The sequence below is a fragment of the Quercus lobata genome, chromosome 2, assembly GCF_001633185.2.
Source record: "Quercus lobata isolate SW786 chromosome 2, ValleyOak3.0 Primary Assembly, whole genome shotgun sequence".
Lineage (NCBI taxonomy): Eukaryota > Viridiplantae > Streptophyta > Magnoliopsida > Fagales > Fagaceae > Quercus > Quercus lobata.
Window position 1 is genome coordinate 2,494,893 of NC_044905.1, and position 17,780 is coordinate 2,512,672.

The following is a 17,780-nucleotide window of genomic DNA, read 5'->3' on the forward strand; positions in this document are numbered from 1 at the left end:
TAACCATTTTTTCTTGCATTGTCATGAAATTCTCTCCCATGCTTTTTTTTTCCCTCTACTAATAGCCTTTATACAATAACCAATAGATGAAAAACTTGTAATTAACAAACCCCATAAAAAATGGCTTTTTAAGCAAATTCCAACTTCATATGCTCATCTTTAAAAACTTTGATTGCCACATCTTGATTAAGATAGCTACCTTTATACGTGTATCTATCTACATCAATCCAATCATTCTTTAATGGTAAATACAGAAAACCAATAGCTATATAGGAATAAAATACTAAAATTCCAAACATCAAGTCACCAATCTCCACATTCAAGAGATAGGGTAAAGACTGGATCTAGTGCCCCAAGTGAAGTAAGCATTGGTTGGATTGAAACTAAATAGGAACCTTAGACAGAGACTCTATTCCACCCTCACCTCCATTCTACCTAAGATCTCATGAAAGTTGTGATTATCAAGCAATCTTTCTACTGGCTGAACCTTCTCTTCCTCTACTACCCTACCTGTACCTCCACTAATGGCAGAGGAGTTATTGCCCCTACTGTAAGGTGGCAACATCCATAGAGAATATAATCTACGAACTCACTCTTGTTCAAGAACCAATTAGTATTGCTAGGGTAGCGACTATCAATATAATCAGGGATACTAACTCTGTTATTCCATTAAAGTGTGTCAAGATCAAAAGGATAGATTCGCTTTCTTCCCAGCTACAAAGCTACAAAAATAGCCTTCCTTCCCACAACAACATGCCCTACTCATCTAGTTTCCACATTGCCAATAGAAGGATTTGCAAGACACTCCATATATCCCATATAACATTGCAAACTTCAAATAATGTAGACGTTTTGACATCCAAGTTCTTAACAATGCTTCAAAGAACATAAATCATGTCATCAATCACAAATGCTTGGGTTTTAGGTTTTCCGCACATCATCGGATTAGCTTGCCTCAGAAGTTCTTCAAATTGTTCATCTAAAAGTCTAAATTTATTGAACATGGGAAAATCAAAAGAATAGACTTCTCAAGGTGGGTTATCAAGATTGAATTAAATACAAATGCGACCTCAAATGATTACAAGACATACCGTTGGGGTATATCTTGCCAATTAGTCCAGTTTTAAGTCGGAGGATAGGGGAGAGCAGTCTTTAATAACTACTTTTAGCTCATTGGGTTTCTTTTGTTGGAGACCAAATAGATAGAAGATTCGGAACATCAATCTCATACAAATTACTGCTTCACTTATCTGAGAAGTATACATACATCTACCGTGCTTCAAATGATTGATCATCTAATGGTTGGGCGCATGAGCTATGATATGCAAGTTCGACAATGAACATGGATTTTCATGAATAAATTGCAAATGATCCATGGAAATGGGTCTCCAAATTGGTTTGAGGAGTAAGGAAATGGCTTAGGTGAAATTAGAATCAATATTTTATGCGATATTGCGATTGCTTAACTGGATGGTTGTTCGATAGCTAATAAGAATTAGTGGGGTGATTTAGGGGAAGCCTAAAATGGAAAATTAGGAAATAGGGGGAAATTTGATTCAATTCAACCCCAGTAAGTCGTTTCTTTAGCCAAAACTCACCGTTTTGGGCTTTTGGGATTTTTTTTTTTTATTTGTGCTCGAAACTACGGTTTGGTACTTTGGAGTTTGGAGCAAGTTTGGCATTTCTACACATGTGGGGGCTTATTTAGTCTTCGCAAGGTGTGTGTGTGTGTGTGTGTGTGTTTTTTTTTTTTAAGAAAGTTCTAGATATACAGCTAAATAACTATAGATTGTAGGGATGACAATGAGGCAGGGTGGAGTCAAAGATGGGGTCTTTGCTCCCGCCCTTCATGGTTTTGTCTTGCCCCATCCCTGCTCTGCCCCGCATAACGGGAAAAATTTTCTAGTCTCATCCTCACTCCTTGGGGCCCCGCGAAGCCCGCCTTACACCGTAAAACTCTACTTCTTATTAATTTGCCTCACAACTATTACAATTTTTTTAATAAAATTTGTTTCATTAATAAAATTATTCTTGAAATTACAACTAAATTTATTTCATCAAATCAAACTAAATTTTATCAAAAACTGAATAATATCATCCAAGTGTTTAATAAGACAATATCACAACAAAATCAAAAAATCTCATAAAACACATAACAAAATAGAGCTAGAAATCCATGTTAGGTAGGATAAAGTAAACTAATATTGATATGTTTGTTTAAATTGTAAAGTTTTAAGGTATGAAAAATTTACAATTATAACTCTTATCAAATAATGAGGCTTAGTTTAATCAAATTCCTCAGAATATCATTGTTTTTAGGGAAAATTACATTTTACCCACCTGTGATTTGGCCTGTTTTGAAAGTGCCCACCCGTGGTTTAAAAGTTATCACTTAACCCACTTTAGGGGACTTCTGTTAGACATCCATTACCCACCTCTGCCCTTTCCGTTAAAAAATCCCCTTTACTATATAAGCCACAATAGAAACAGAATTAGAAGCAACATATTGAAGAACGACTTCTCTCTCACCATCTTAGAAATCAAATCTTCAAACCCAAATCCCATATCGTGACCCGAATCTTATTCAATCAACACAATAATTGGTTCCTTTTTTTTTTTTTTTTTTGATAAAATAATTGGTTCCCTCTTGATGTATATATACTACCAAAATATACATCAAATCTTGCCGTAAAAAAAAAAAAAAAAAAAAAAAAATCAGTTTAGGTACAAACCCAGATAGCAAGGGAAAACAAAAAGGAACCCATGTTTTTTTTTTTTTTTGGTTTAACTGGAAGGAACCCAGAAGATTCTCCATCTTCTTTTGAAGCCATAGATAGAACAAATATACCAAATCCTAAAAACTCATAGTAGGAAAAATTAAACCAACCTAGAAATCCATTTCACTTGCAAATCCATTAACCCACAAATCCATTAAACCCAAAAAATTTGAACCCACCAACCACAAGGAAATTTAAACCAACCCAAAAAATTCGAACCCACAAATCCATTAATTCTAGAAAATTTGAATCCACCGATCCATCGCTCTCCACTGCTTCAATCTCAGCCGATCTAGACAATTAGGTTGCTCTGCTGCTCAATCGATCTCACGATTTCGTTTTTCTTGTTTCTTTGTTTTTGCTTCCCGGTCTGGGGTTTTGGGTGGTGGCTAATAGCGGTGGTGGTGTTGGAGGTGATAGTTTGGTGAGGCAATGATTTGATGGTTCAGTGAGTTGGTTGTGGTGTTGGATTTGCTAGATTGCTAGGGTTTTTTTTTTTTTTTTTTTTTTTTTGCAGATTTTTTTTTACTTGAAAATCTAGGTTTCTTTTAGAGAACCCAGCAAAAGAGAGAGGGTTAGAGTTTTAGAGAGAGAAAGCCTAGGGTAAAGATAGAATCTAGCAAACTGCTGGATACCTTTTATCCTTAATTTTTGTATTCAATTAATTTTATTTTGTGATTGTTCTATGAAGAATTAAGTAGTTAGTTTTTGGATTTAGTAGTGGAAGACTAGTGAATTTGTGGGTGTATGTTCACATGGATTTGTGGCTTTCTTTGTGACTGTAGGTGTATTTGTTTTCTTATCATTGTAAAAGTATGTTTGGCAATTGCAGTGGGCATTGGGTAAGAACGTTAAACGCATCATTCCATATACATTTCTGGGTTTTGATTTTAGCTCATTTAACCCAGAAAATGAGCACCCCACTTTGTAATGGAGATTACTAACTCAAATTTGTAAAATTACTTTATGGGTTGAAAAATTGCTTTGTCTACCCTCTTTCGTAAAACTTTGTGCTAATTATGTATGTGAAAAACGATGAAACAAATTTTACCTTGACTTGCTTTTTGATATTTTTCTTTTATGTTTTATGTGAAGAAGAAGAAGAAGGAGAGAAAAGAGGAAAGAGACATAAAATATAATGAAAAAGACACATTTACCTCTATTTTTAAGCAACCAGTTGATGATTTATTGCTAGATTTTTTTTTTTTTTGGGGGGATTTGGTGTTTGGTGTTTGAGTCTGCTGTAATACTTGTTAATGGTGTATTGAGTTTGGTAGAGTTAGTTATTAGGTGTACATATTGATACAAAGCAGTCATGCATCTTTCGTGTTTTTCACTCCTTTAGATTTGACAGTTGGTTGGTGCTAGAGAGATTTCGGATTACGACAAGCTATGGAAGTGTTCATCGAATAGCAAATTTGAGCCCTGCATAGAGCCTAGTGCTAATTATACATGTAAGAAAAATCATTTGATCTTGTTAAAGATATATTAGACATATTAGCCCAATATAATAGGTTCAAGCTCATTCCTGCTTGTACTAGTAGTCTAGGGTTTAATCACCTATATATAGTCATCTTAAGGTTCATTGTAACACAGGTTATTGTACTACACTCTTATATAATAAAGATGTAGCCATTAAGGGATTCCTCCGTGGATGTAGGTCGATAAGGCTGAACCACATAACCCTCGTGTTATTGATGTTCTTGTTCTATGCTTCCCTTTCCGCATCTACTCTAGCATATACAACATGGTATAACACATCGCGTTAATGATAATATATTTTAACATGGTATCAGAGCCAAACTTCGTTCTTGGCATCAAACAAAACATCTCTAGCAAGCAAAAAAAGATGATCACGTGCACACCACCATCTGAAGAGTTAAGTCACACATGCTTGACGACTGGATCTAGACTCCAAGGCATCTCGTAGCCACCATGGCTCTGTGCTGTGTCAAAATCCAACAACCAAGCAAGTTGTGACTTAACTTTTCAGATCTGTGCAAATCCAAGCTTTGCTTGATGAAACCAACACCATAGACGTGCTCCATGACCTCCTGCAACAAAAACCCAGGAACTCAGCCCCTAATGGCAGCCTCACACGCCACCATGCGTTGCTAACAGCTCCAGAACCTCCCCACGCGCCGCCATGATTTCCTCATGTGCAATTCATCCATCGGCCACACGCACCGCCCTATCGACCATGTCGACCGTCGATTTGCCTACGGAAGAAATCTGGCTTTCAACCACTGAAGCACGCGCCTCCATGCGCTACTTGGTTTTCTGGCTTCTCCTCCACACGCCAGTGGTCATTGCACACTCCTGCCACATGCTAAAGAACTCCTGCTAATGTCATATGATGTCACTGGATGACATCATCACTCCACGTCAGCATGCAATGTCATCCACCACGCAAGCCCTAGTACACATCATAGGATGACATCAGCGGCTCTACTGCCCGACCCGGAAACCCGAAACCGACTTGGACCATGTATCTGTTGACTTTGACCCTGGACCAGTTGACTTTGACTTTTTGAGTTGACCTTTGACCAAAAGTCAAAATTTCCGAAAGGGCCTATCTTACTTAATTTTTCATGTAGATTCCAATTTTGGACTCCGTTTCTTCATTTGAAGTTTTGAAATTGGTCAATTGGCACATTCTTCATTGTGGTTTCTTCATGCGCCGGTGGTCATTGCACGCTCCTGCCACACGCTGAAGAACTCCTGCTGATATCATTTTACGTCACTAGATGACGTCATCACTCCATGCCAGCATGCCACGTCATCAGCCACGCAAGCCTTAGTACACATCATAGGATGACATCAGCGGCTCTGCTGCCTGACCCGGAAACTCGAAACCAACCCGGACCATGTTTCTGTTGACTTTGATCCTGGACCAGTTGACTTTGATTTTTTGCGTTGACCTTTGACCAAAAGTCAAAATTTTCGAAAGGGCCTATCTTGGTCAGTTTTTTGCGTAAATTCCAATCTTGGACTCCATTTCTTCATTCGAAGCTTCGAAATTGGTCAATTGGCACATTCTTCATTGTGGTTTCTTCAAAGGCATTCTTCAAGGCATCTCCAAGTGATCTTCTCATACTTATCCAACCTCAAACCTTTATCGAGCTTCCGCCTTGAGTTCGAGAAAGGGTGTTAGAGATATATTAGACATATTAGCCCAATGTAATAGGCCTAAGCCCATTCCTGCTTGTACTAGTAGTCTAGGGTTTAGTCACCTATATATACTCATATTAGGGTTCATTGTAACACAGGTTATTGTATTACACTCTTACATAATAAAGATGTAGCCCTTAAGGATTCCACCGTGGATGTAAGTCGATAAGGCTTATATCAATGTGTACTTAAACTTTTTTTCATTTATGACTATTATTGTTTATCCAGCTCAAGGAGAGTCGATCGCGAGGTTACCTTCTAGTGCATACAAATGGTGGGCTTAACCAGATGCGTTTTGGGGTGTGTATTACGCTCTCTCTGTCTCGTGTGATAAGCTCGATAGTAATATGTGTGTATATGTATCATGTTTGTTATTGGTTATTATATCATCTTTTTAAATTGCATGTGTTCTTGTAATGTGGGTTTCCGTCTTTGATTGGCAAAGTTGTGGAAGTGGGTGAAATTGGGATACAACAAACAGTCCCGGTCTAATTTATTGTAATGTCGTTCTAAGTTCCCATTTGCTTTTACGTCTTTTGCAGGCAATGAAATGACGGTGCATGAAATCCTTTTGTACTATTTCCAATTAATATGTTGGATAAACGTGATTGTTGATTGCTAGTTGCTTATTCTATGAGTATCAACCTCAACTTTCTTCCTTTCCAAACTGGGGGCACTCTCTACTATGTATTTTAATAAGGCTTTGGGTGTTCCTCTCCCTTAATTAATATGTGGAGATGTGTCCCGTGCCATCATTGTTTTTTTGCTGCACTGCAGAGAGCTTCTGTTATGTAGTAGATTTACAAATATAGGGAGTTTAGGGATATAAAAAGCCTGGTCTGGTTCAGCCTTGACTTTATTGTGTTTTCTAGTTTTTATGATTTCAACATTAGCAAATAGGAAACACACAGTAGTTCAAAATCTCATGGTGTCACGATTGCACATTATCAGACTGACCTGACTTGCTATTTATCGGTCAACCGAGCTTCAATTTTTTAAACAGGTTGGGCTTATTCGTGCTAACCAATTCATGCAACTTTCAACGTTGCGGGGTTGTGTCCCTAAGCTCAATGAGGCCAATTTAACACCAAATTCTATAGAGATACTGATTTTTATACTTGTTCAAGAACCGAATCAACTTTTTTATGTTGCACTAAGTCATGATGTTGTGCAGCACAGACATCAAATTCCTCTCAAAAAGCAATCTAACGTTGATGGGAAATGGCTGCCAAGCATTTAGGCTGAAACTTAGGTGATAGGGCCTTCTGTGGTGATGCTTATTCAGTGCTTAGATTAGAAGTGAATGAAAAATGAGCCTTATGCCTTCTAATATGTTAAAAATCTGTAATGTAGTCATATAGTCAAGAAAACTTGTCTTAGGGCTGTGACCATAACATGATTTTGCCTGAGTTAACATAAGATGCTTTTGATGGAGTTGGACAAGGAGACAAAATATATATATATATATATATATATATATTTATATATATATATATGGTGTCAATAGGTTGGTTTTATTGAGTTGAGTTGAGTTTTACTAGTATATCTCATAATCATTTGGATTTATCCTTTTCCACAGACATATGGTTCTGAATGTCGCCCCCCCCCCCCCAACCCTTTTTTGTTCTTCTCCTCCCATTCTCTTATACATTCACAGGGACTATACTCGCAAACATGTCTCTAATTAAAAGACACACACAAGCACATTCAAACATACTTATGCATTTAATGCATTAATAAGTGTCGAAGCTTTTAGTGTTTTCAAACTAAACGTGACATTAAAAAATAATGATATATCTTATGTGAGAAATGACATGGACCTAGATTACCTATATGCTTCTCGAATGCAATGTTGTAAATATGCTGCTGCAATGTTTGTCAACTATAAACCTGTCATGTTGATATAATGCATCAAACTTCTGTGCTTTTTACCTGCTCTGGGACTAAAAACACACTTCATTTAATTATGAGAAATCCACTTGTTGTGGTCCTTCTTTCACTTGTTCTCTTTCTATTCTTTGTATTAATTCTAAAACATTCTATCCAAACATTGATAGTTATAGAATGTGGTGAATAATTTATATGGCTACTTATTGGAGCTAAGTTACTCATTCTGAAATTGCAGATATGTGACATGGTGGCTGTAGCTCGTATCATAAATGCCACTCTTGTAATTCCTGAACTTGATAAGTAGTCATTTTGGAAGGACAATAGGTAGGAAATTCCCTCCAAACCCTTTCCCCCCAAAATTTTTTTTTTTTTTTCTTTTCTTTCTTTCTAAGTCATATTTTATACTAATGATGCAATACTTTTTATTTGTTCAATTTGCAGTCACTTCTCAGATGTTTTTGATGAAGATCATTTTATTAATGTTCTGGCTAATGATGTAAGAGTTGTAAAAAAGCTTCCTAAGGAATTGGCTACTGCTTCTAAATCAAAGAAAGAGTTCAGAAGCTGGTCTGGCGTAGAATACTATGAGGAGGAGATTACTAACTCCTGGTTAAATCATCAGGTATGTTTATTTGACTGCTTCTGGTCCATGCATTTGTTAGTTTTCTTTTTCTAAATTCAGCATCTTATTATTTACCTATCTCTTCAGTTTTTTTCCACTTTAATGCTATCTTATTTTATTATATTTCTTTTCAGATTATCCAAGCTTCCAAATCTGATTCTCGATTAGCAAATAACTATTTACATCTAGACATTCAGAAACTGCGCTGCCGTGCCTGTTATGAAGCCCTTCGTTTTGCACCTCGAATTGAAGCAATGGGAAAAGTAATCTCTCCGAAATGCTCATTTGATTTTTGGTGTGGTGTGGCTTTATCTCCACTGTGTCCTATGCAGTGACCATTTTTTATATATATTTTTATCTATGATGTAGTTGTTGGTTGATCGGATGAGATCCTATGGCCCTTACATTGCTCTGCATTTACGGTTTGAGAAGGACATGCTTGCCTTTAGTGGCTGCACACAGGAGCTGTCTCCAGCTGAAGCTGAGGAACTACGGATATTAAGGAATGAAATGCTTACTCTTGCTGTCCTGAACAATCAGTTAATTTTTCTGAATTCATATATAGAACAATCCTTTATCTACATGATGCCTGAAAGAGTTCTGAGATTCTTTAGAGAGAAATTCTAGAAGAAGAAAGAGTAGAGAAACTGAATTTCATTATCTGAATAGATTACATCAGATGCCCAATATATAGGGTCAGTAACCATAACAGATTTGGAACTAACTATTCTAACAGAATACATACACGTGGACTGTATTACAACTAATCTTATACTTAAACCTGTGGTGCTAAACTACATACAGTATTACAATAGTATTGCTAAACTACAAGTCGTTTGTGCTCTGTTTTATATCTCTGTTGACAGAGTCACCATCATCCTTTACATCCCCCCTCAAACGAAGGGGAGGAGTCCCTATGAGTTTGTAGGACAAAGCATGAAACCGAGGAGATGGCAAGCCTTTAGTGAATAAATCAGCCAGTTGATCCAAGGTAGAGATGTACTTGAGAACCATATCCCTATTCAACACCTTTTCTCGAACAAAATGATAATCAACCTCTATATGTTTGGTGCGAGCATGAAAGATAGGATTTGAGGCCAAGGCAAGAGCTGAAACGTTATCACACCATAAAATAGGAGGATGATGCAAATAAACTCCTAAGTCCTTAAGAAGCATACGCAACCAATATAACTCAGCTGTTGTATGAGCAAGAGACCTATACTCAGCTTCAGTGGAAGACCGAGACACAACAGTCTGCTTCTTAGCGGACCAAGTGATAGGAGAATTGCCTAAGAAGACAACCATACCCGTAATGGACCTCCTATCAATAGGATCTCCTGCCCAATCAGCATCACAATAAGCTGAAAGGGTGAGAGAACCAGGCCTAAAGTAAATCCCTTTGTGCAATGTACCCATCAAGTATCTCAAGATCCGTTTAGCAGCAACAAGATGAAGTTGAGAAGGCTTGCTCATGAATTGACAGACCTTCTGGACAGCATAACACAAGTCAGGCCTAGTGAATGTCAAGTATTGTAAAGCACCAACAAGACTCCTATAGGCTGTTGGATCAGAGAGAAGAGGACTAACAGCAAGAGTAGAAGATTGAGAAGAGGCACACGGATTAGAACAAGGCTTACAATCCATCATATGAAATCTAGACAGCAAATCTTTGGCATATTTGGATTGATGTACAAAAATACCATCACCAGAATATTCAATTTGCAGCCCCAAGAAATAGTGCAAAGGACCTAAATCCTTGAGAGCAAAGGAAACCCCAAGCTGAGTAATAATATCAGCAACAAGCACCTTATCACTGCCAGTAATGATGATGTCATCTACATACAAAAGTAAGTAAACAACCTGCTGTGAATGGATGAGAATGAACAAGTTACTGTCTGCACAAGAAGCATGAAAACCCAAATGGAAGAGCTGAGTTGTAAAGCTGTCAAACCAAGCTCTAGGGGCCTGCTTCAGACCATAGATTGCTTTGTGCAAGAGACAAACATGATGAGGCTTGGAGATATCCTTGTAACCAGGGGGCTGACTCATATAAACCTCCTCTTGCAACACCCCATGAAGAAAAGCATTAGAGACATCTAATTGCCTTAGAGACCAACCAAATTGAACAGCCAAGGCAAGTATAATCCTCACGGTTGTAGGCTTAACCACTGGACTAAAAGTTTCTGCATAATCTAGACCATATTGTTGTAAGTAACCCTTAGCAACAAGCCTAGCCTTGAACCTAGCAATAGAACCATCACTATTCCTCTTAACTTTGTACACCCACTTACACCCCACAACGTTTTTATCAGGTGGTAAAGAAACCAAGGACCATGTATGCTGCTGTTGCAAACTAGTAAACTCAGAATCCATAGCTGTAATCCAATGAGGATACTTAGAAGCAATAGAATAGGAAGGGGGCTCAGTGCAACTGTAATCAGTTTGAACAGCAAACACCTTAGGCTTGGAAATACCATTTTTGGACCTGGTAAGCATAGGATGGGCATTTGTATTCACAGGGACAAGGGTAGGGACAGAAATAGAAAGACTAGGAGCAGTAGGGGAAACAGGTAGACTAGACTCAAGAGAAACAGCAGAGGAAGACACAGGTAATACAGAAACAGGACAAGGAGTTGGAGATGGAATAGAAGAAGAAGGCTCAGAACAAGAAGTAGACTCAGCTAAACCAGAAGCAGCAGAAGAAATGGGACTGGACTGAGTAATACTCAAGGAAGAAAGTGGAATGAAAGAAAACCACACATCAGAGGAAAAAGAAGTAGGTGAAGAGGCAGGGGAATCAGCACTAGAGATAGGAAAACTAGGAAAAATGGATTCATCAAAGACACAATGACAGGAAATGTAAATTTTGCCAGTAATAACATCCAAGCAGATATAACCTTTGTACTGAGGAGGATAACCAAGAAAAATACATTGCTTAGATTTAGGATCAAACTTATGAGAGGCATAGGGTCTCAACAAAGGGTAACATGCACAACCAAAGGTTCTTAAAGCATGAAGGGAAGGTGTGTGACCATACAATTTCTCCCAAGGAGAGACAAATTGCAAAACAGAAGTTGGAAGTCTATTAATTATGTACACAGCAGTACTAAATGCATAAGACCAATAAGAAGTAGAGAGATTGGAATGGTGAAGCATGGATAAAGCACTCTCCACAATGTGTCTGTGCTTCCTCTCAGCAACACCATTCTGCTGAGGAGAGTAAGGACAGGAAAATTGATGGAGAATACCATGTTCTAAGCAAAAAGACTTAAATTTGGCATTAACAAACTCACTCCCACCATCTGATCTTAGTGTTTTGATTTTGGCAGAAAATTGGGTCTCAACCAATGAATAGAAATGTAGGAAAACTTGAAACACATCAGACTTTCTTTCCAACAAGAAAAGCCAAGTGAAACGAGTAAAATCATCAACAAAAATCACATAAAATCTATGATCAAGAACAGAAGTCACAGGGGCAGGACCCCATACATCAGAGTGCACTAATTGAAAAGGATAGTCAGTATTTGATACATGAGTAGGAAAAGGAGTTTTGTGCATTTTAGCACTTATACAAGAAGTACACTTAGAACAAATGTCACTAACACAGGACACTTTGACTGAAGGAAAAGAAGACATAGCAGAATGTAAAACCTTAGCACAAGGGTGACCAAGCCTATTATGCCAGAGTAAAGACTGTGGAGACTGTGCAGCAAAACCACTGGAAGTTGAATGAGAAGGAGATGAGGAAGGCAGAGTGGAAGAGGGTATAGGATAAACTCCATCCTTACTCAGCCCTTTGTAAAGAACCTTCCCCGTAGGTAAATCCTGAATTGAGAACTGATATGCATCAAAATAACAAAATGCATTATTTTGAAGACATAGTTTGTGAACAGATAGTAAGTTGGAAGCAATTCTAGGAACTCTAAGAATATTATGTAAGTAGAAATTATGAGAGGAAGTGATGAGCTTACCATTGCCAATGTGTGTTACTGGTAAATCTTGCCCATTGCCAACTGTTACAGACTCACCAGTTGCAGGTTGCTGAGCAAGAGAAAGTTGAGATAAATCTGGTGTGATGTGATCAGAGGCACCAGTGTCAGTCAACCAATTTTGATTCTGAGTAGCACCTGAAGTGGCAGCCATTGATCTTGCAGCCATGGAAGCAAGCTTAGCTGGAGCATGCCTACCTTGATAAGCAAAATTCATTCTGTGATAACAGTCCAAAGCAGAATGGCCATTCTTGCCACAAATCTGACAAGCAACTTTCTGACCTTGAAAAGAAGGCTTGTTCTGTGTAAATAATTGAGGTTCCACCGGATTATTAGTGTTCTGAAATTGACCACTACCACTACCAGGAAACTGAAACTGATTGTGATAGAATTGACCACCACCAGAAAAGTGATTTCCACCACCTCTTCCATTTCCACGGCCTCTGTTATTCCCAACCTTGCCTCTTCCTCTTGCAAAGTTTTGATTGAATTGATTGACTGCCATAGCAAATGATGCAGAATCTCTAAAAACCGAATGATTAGACCTTTTCTTAATTGACCTCTCTTCAGCATTTAAGAGTGTATTCAACTCTTCAATAGTGAGAACATCATTTCTGGTTCTGATTGCAGAACAAAATGCATCATACTCTGGAGGCAGAGCTTCAAGAGCTAGATGAATTAACTCTTCCTCATCAACACAGACTGCTACAGCTCCAAGTTTATCTCTAACCTCCTTGATTCTTTGAAAGAAAGAATCCATTGACTCTGAACCCTTCTTGATACTCATTAGCTCATCCCTCAAACTGAGCACATGAGATCGTGATACTGATGCAAACCTTTTCTCAAGCACCTTCCAGACACCTCTTCCAGACTTTTGACCCACAGTAAGAGCCAAAACTGACGGAGAAAGAGTTGAATTAAGAAAGGTGAACAAAGCTTGCTCACGACTCCTCCATTGGAAGTACTCTAGATTAGCCACAGTTGTAAAATTACCTGAGCTATCCTTGAGAAATGGATCCGGAGCTTGATCATCATCATTGATGAAATTGATCATTGAATATGCTACCAAGATCACTTCAATCTGATGTCTCCACACCATGTAGTTGTTGTAATCAAGCTTCACAGTAGCCATACTTGCCATATTTGACAGTAGCAGCAACGAAGGATTGACACCATGAGTGATTGAAGAACTCGTGGTTGATCCTGTTGTTGCAGAGGATGAAGACGATGAAGAATTTGTAGAAGACGCCATTGTTGGCTCTGATACCATGAAAGAGTTCTGAGATTCTTTAGAGAGAAATTCTAGAAGAAGAAAGAGTAGAGAAACTGAATTTCATTATCTGAATAGATTACATCAGATGCCCAATATATAGGGTCAATAACCATAACAGATTTGGAACTAACCATAACAGATTTGGAACTAACTATTCTAACAGAATACATACACGTGGACTGTATTACAACTAATCTTATACTTAAACCTGTGGTGCTAAACTACATACAGTATTACAATAGTATTGCTAAACTACAAGTCGTTTGTGCTCTGTTTTATATCTCTGTTGACAGAGTCACCATCATCCTTTACAATGCCAACATATATATTTTCTAATATATATATTCATGTTATTCTGTCCTTGTAGAAATAACAATGATAACTGGAAAGTAAAGGACATTGATTCTAAGGAACAAAGATCCAAAGGCGAATGCCCCTTAACTCCTAAAGAGGTTGGATTTTTTCTCTGCTCTTGGGTACCCATCAAACACTCCTATATACATTGCTGCTGGAGAGACATATGGGGGTGATTCTCATATGGCTTATCTGCTATCCCGCTATCCCTATATAATGAGCAAGGTATGAAGCTGCATTGTTAAACTTGATTCTTTGCTTGATATTCTCATATTAAGGAATAATGTCAATTGTCCTGTTACTAAATAAACCACGCAGATTAGTTTTATACACTATATTAGCTGGATCCATGGTTCACTTTCTTATGTTAATGGTATCTCAAATTTGTTGGAGGGACTGAAGTAACCCTCACAAAATATCAGAGGACACATAGAAAATAGAATACTGCTATAATACTATTGGCCTAACTTACTTGAATCACTAAGTGAGAAGCAAGAACACTTCAAAACCCCCGGCAAGTCTAACACGTGTATGTGTTGGACAAGTCGAGGACACTCTTGCATGCTTGTCCTCATTGTGTTGGAGGATTTTTTTTTATCCAATTAAAAAAATTTCTTTGATTCTATATATAAAATAAATAAATAAAAAATCCTTTGATTTTTTTTTTTTAAAGATTTTCATTGGCATTATTAATTTCTAAAAATGAAAATTGTAGGGGCAAAGGCCCAAAATCATACAATGGGCCTTGGGCCCCATATGGGAAGATCAACCACGTCCGAGGAGAAGACGTGGGTGCCAAAAGGGCTCCCAGCCCAGTTCTCGTGGGCATGAAGACATTTAAAGGGCGGTCCGAGGAGAAATGTCTTCTCGGACGTGGTGAGTATGGCTTAAACATGCACTTTGCCTACTAGAAAGACCCATCCCAACAGACATTAGTAACAAAGATGAGTCCCACAGACCCGTGGCAAAGAAGGAAACGTAAGATGTCCAAGGAGAGGCTGCAGTTGCCACATTAAATGCGTTGCAGCTACTTTTCTGGCCGCATTAATGTGGAGAGGACCTGTGAACAGTACTGTTTTGGCTACTACAACTCACAGAAGGATGGAGGGGGTGTCCGATGGAACAAACACTCAAGTGAGGGTCCAGATAATCAACAAGTGTAAGGCCACGATGGCTTCAAGAAGACTATATAAGAAAGGGAGTCCCCATGAGGAAGGGGGAGAAAAGGGAGGTAGAACAGAGGAACAGTACAAGTAACCATCGTCTTTGAACAGGGACCAGCATACATTCATCCCATCTCCTCGAACTGAGAATCTATGGACATTAATAGGATTTGCTTATGTTTAATTGTTGTGTAGCCCGACTTTAACTAGTGTCCACTTCGCTAAAACCCAGTTCTATAGCCCACTCTACAAATTCATTGTTTCTGGGCTCTTTGGTCCAGGACCCCATACCTGTTGGGCCTGGGCTCCAAATTGTGAACCTACAAAAATAAACATAAAATATGCCTATAAATCAATAAAATATATCTAGAGATCTATATCAGTTAATTAATTGTCATATTTCCATCATTTCAGTGTCTTAATTTTTCAAGAATGGCTATGTTGAGGAGCTTCAGCCTTTTATCAATCATGGCTCTCAGCTGGCTGCACTTGACTACATTGTATCTGTTGAAAGCGATGTATTTATTCCATCATACTCTTGGAACATGGCAAAAGCAGTTGAAGGCCATCGTCGTTCTCTTGGACATAGGAAAACAATAGTTCCTCTCTGGCAAGACAGTTTCTTTTTTGGAGTTATTCTAGGATTACATAACTTTCTATCCACTATGCATACTTCCATCAATTTCTATATATAATTAATTGTAGTTCTTGTTCTTCTCTTTGTCCATCAGGAAAACTATTGTTCGTCTGTTTGACAAACTTGAGAATGCATCTCTGTAAGAAAGGAAAAATATTTCAAGTCAAATTATTGATGCACATAAAAAGCGGTATGTACTCGGTTTTATAATTATCAGTGGCTACATTTTAGACAACGGATTTACTATTTGTTCTTTTGGTAGTATATCTTGATCCTTGACTGCCAATCCATGGTTCTCCTTTGGGGATCAGTCTAAGAACCCTTTTGATACATCTTACATATATTTCATTAGCAATTTCCTACCCCTCTCTCAAGTGGAACTTGCATATGCAAGTCATTACCTGGAGTGGTTAAGAGCAGAAGCCTGGGGACACTCATATTCAAGTCATTCCCATTCTTTTTCCCCCATCCTCTTTAAACTGCTGTTACTGTGATTATGGAAGAATATAATTTTGGAGATTCGTTGGATTTACGTGGAGAACTAGATGGATTTTTTTTTTTCATTTGTTTGAAGAATATAAGAGGGAAGAGGGGGCACCAAAGAAGAATTGCCCGGTTTACCAGAATATATTTTGGCCCACAGGAAACCGGGCAATTCTTCTTTGGTGCCCCCTCTTCCCTTTTATTCTGATGTTTGACACTATGGAGGAGAAATATTTTCCATTTTCTAGATAGTTTATGTCATGATAAATCATATGCACCTGGCTTTACATAGATGTGTTTTTTGTTTTCTACATTGCTTGCTCAAGCAAGGGTCACCGAGGAAGAGAAAAGACCCCATTTATGGAACAAGGGGCATGGACAGATTCCGTTCTGAAGAATCCTTTTACACAAACCCTAAACCAGAGTGTTTATGTCAGAGGGAAACACCAAATGCGAACACCTCTCACATTATCAGGTAGATCAGATTGTGCAGAACAATTTTTCTTCAAAATGATTCCTATGCTGATGCAGTGGTGGCACATTGCGATCCATATAATTTGTTGGAGAAATACAAGCTGGTGGTAGTGCTTCCATTATACGCATAGGGATCCGGCGTGTATATCTCGGGCGTAAAGAAAGCTGGGGGGCGATATTGTAAAATACAGATGAAGAGAACAATTGCATTAGGGTGCACAGCAGGGACTGATCACCAAAGACAGGGCCTTCCAAGCACCATTTTTTTGCTTGGAGTTCGCCAGGTTATTAAAAAAAAAAAAAAAGAGTTGCATAGAGAATTCATTGAGATACCATACTTTGTTTCTGCTTTGTTAGGAATAAAGTACACTTTTCATGTATGTAGTATTTCATTCGTAGGCATTGAACACAATAAAGAATTAGATTTTTCCTTTCTTTACTTCGCAGTCATTCCTGGCACTCAACTCATTATAGTTTGTATTTTAGCCTGAGTTTTAGGGATTTTTTAGAAAATAACAACAAAACCCAAACAATATCATTAGTTAGGAAACGTTTTAAACTATTTTGATTTCTAGCAATTCGAGTGAAGAGGGGTCGATTTCTGGGTTTTGCTCTCAATTAGTGGAGTGGCCACGTAGGCAGAAATCGAGTTCAAAGCTGTCGGTTTGTAAGCTTAGAAAACGAGTTCAAAGGACTCGATTTCCAGGCTTGAAAAACGAGTTCAAACGACTCAATTTATAGGCTTGAAAACCGAGTCCTTTGAACTCGTTTTTCAAGCCTGGAAACCGACAGCTGAACTCGGTTTCTTTGTGTGCAAATGTCGTTCCAACTCAATAAAAACAAGAAAAAATGAATGCAATTGGATCAGAAGGTGCAGGGAAAAGGACGGAGCTGCAGAGAGGCGACGGCGACGGAGAAGGACGGAGTTGCAGAGACGGAATGAGTGA

The 17,780-nt window shown here is 38.2% G+C and overlaps 1 pseudogene; it reads left to right on the forward strand.

Moving 5' to 3' along the window:
* The first annotated feature begins 4,977 nt into the window (after nt 1–4,977).
* LOC115977916 lies at nt 4,978–17,283 on the forward strand (annotated as a pseudogene).
* Nucleotides 17,284–17,780: the final 497 nt, after the last annotated feature.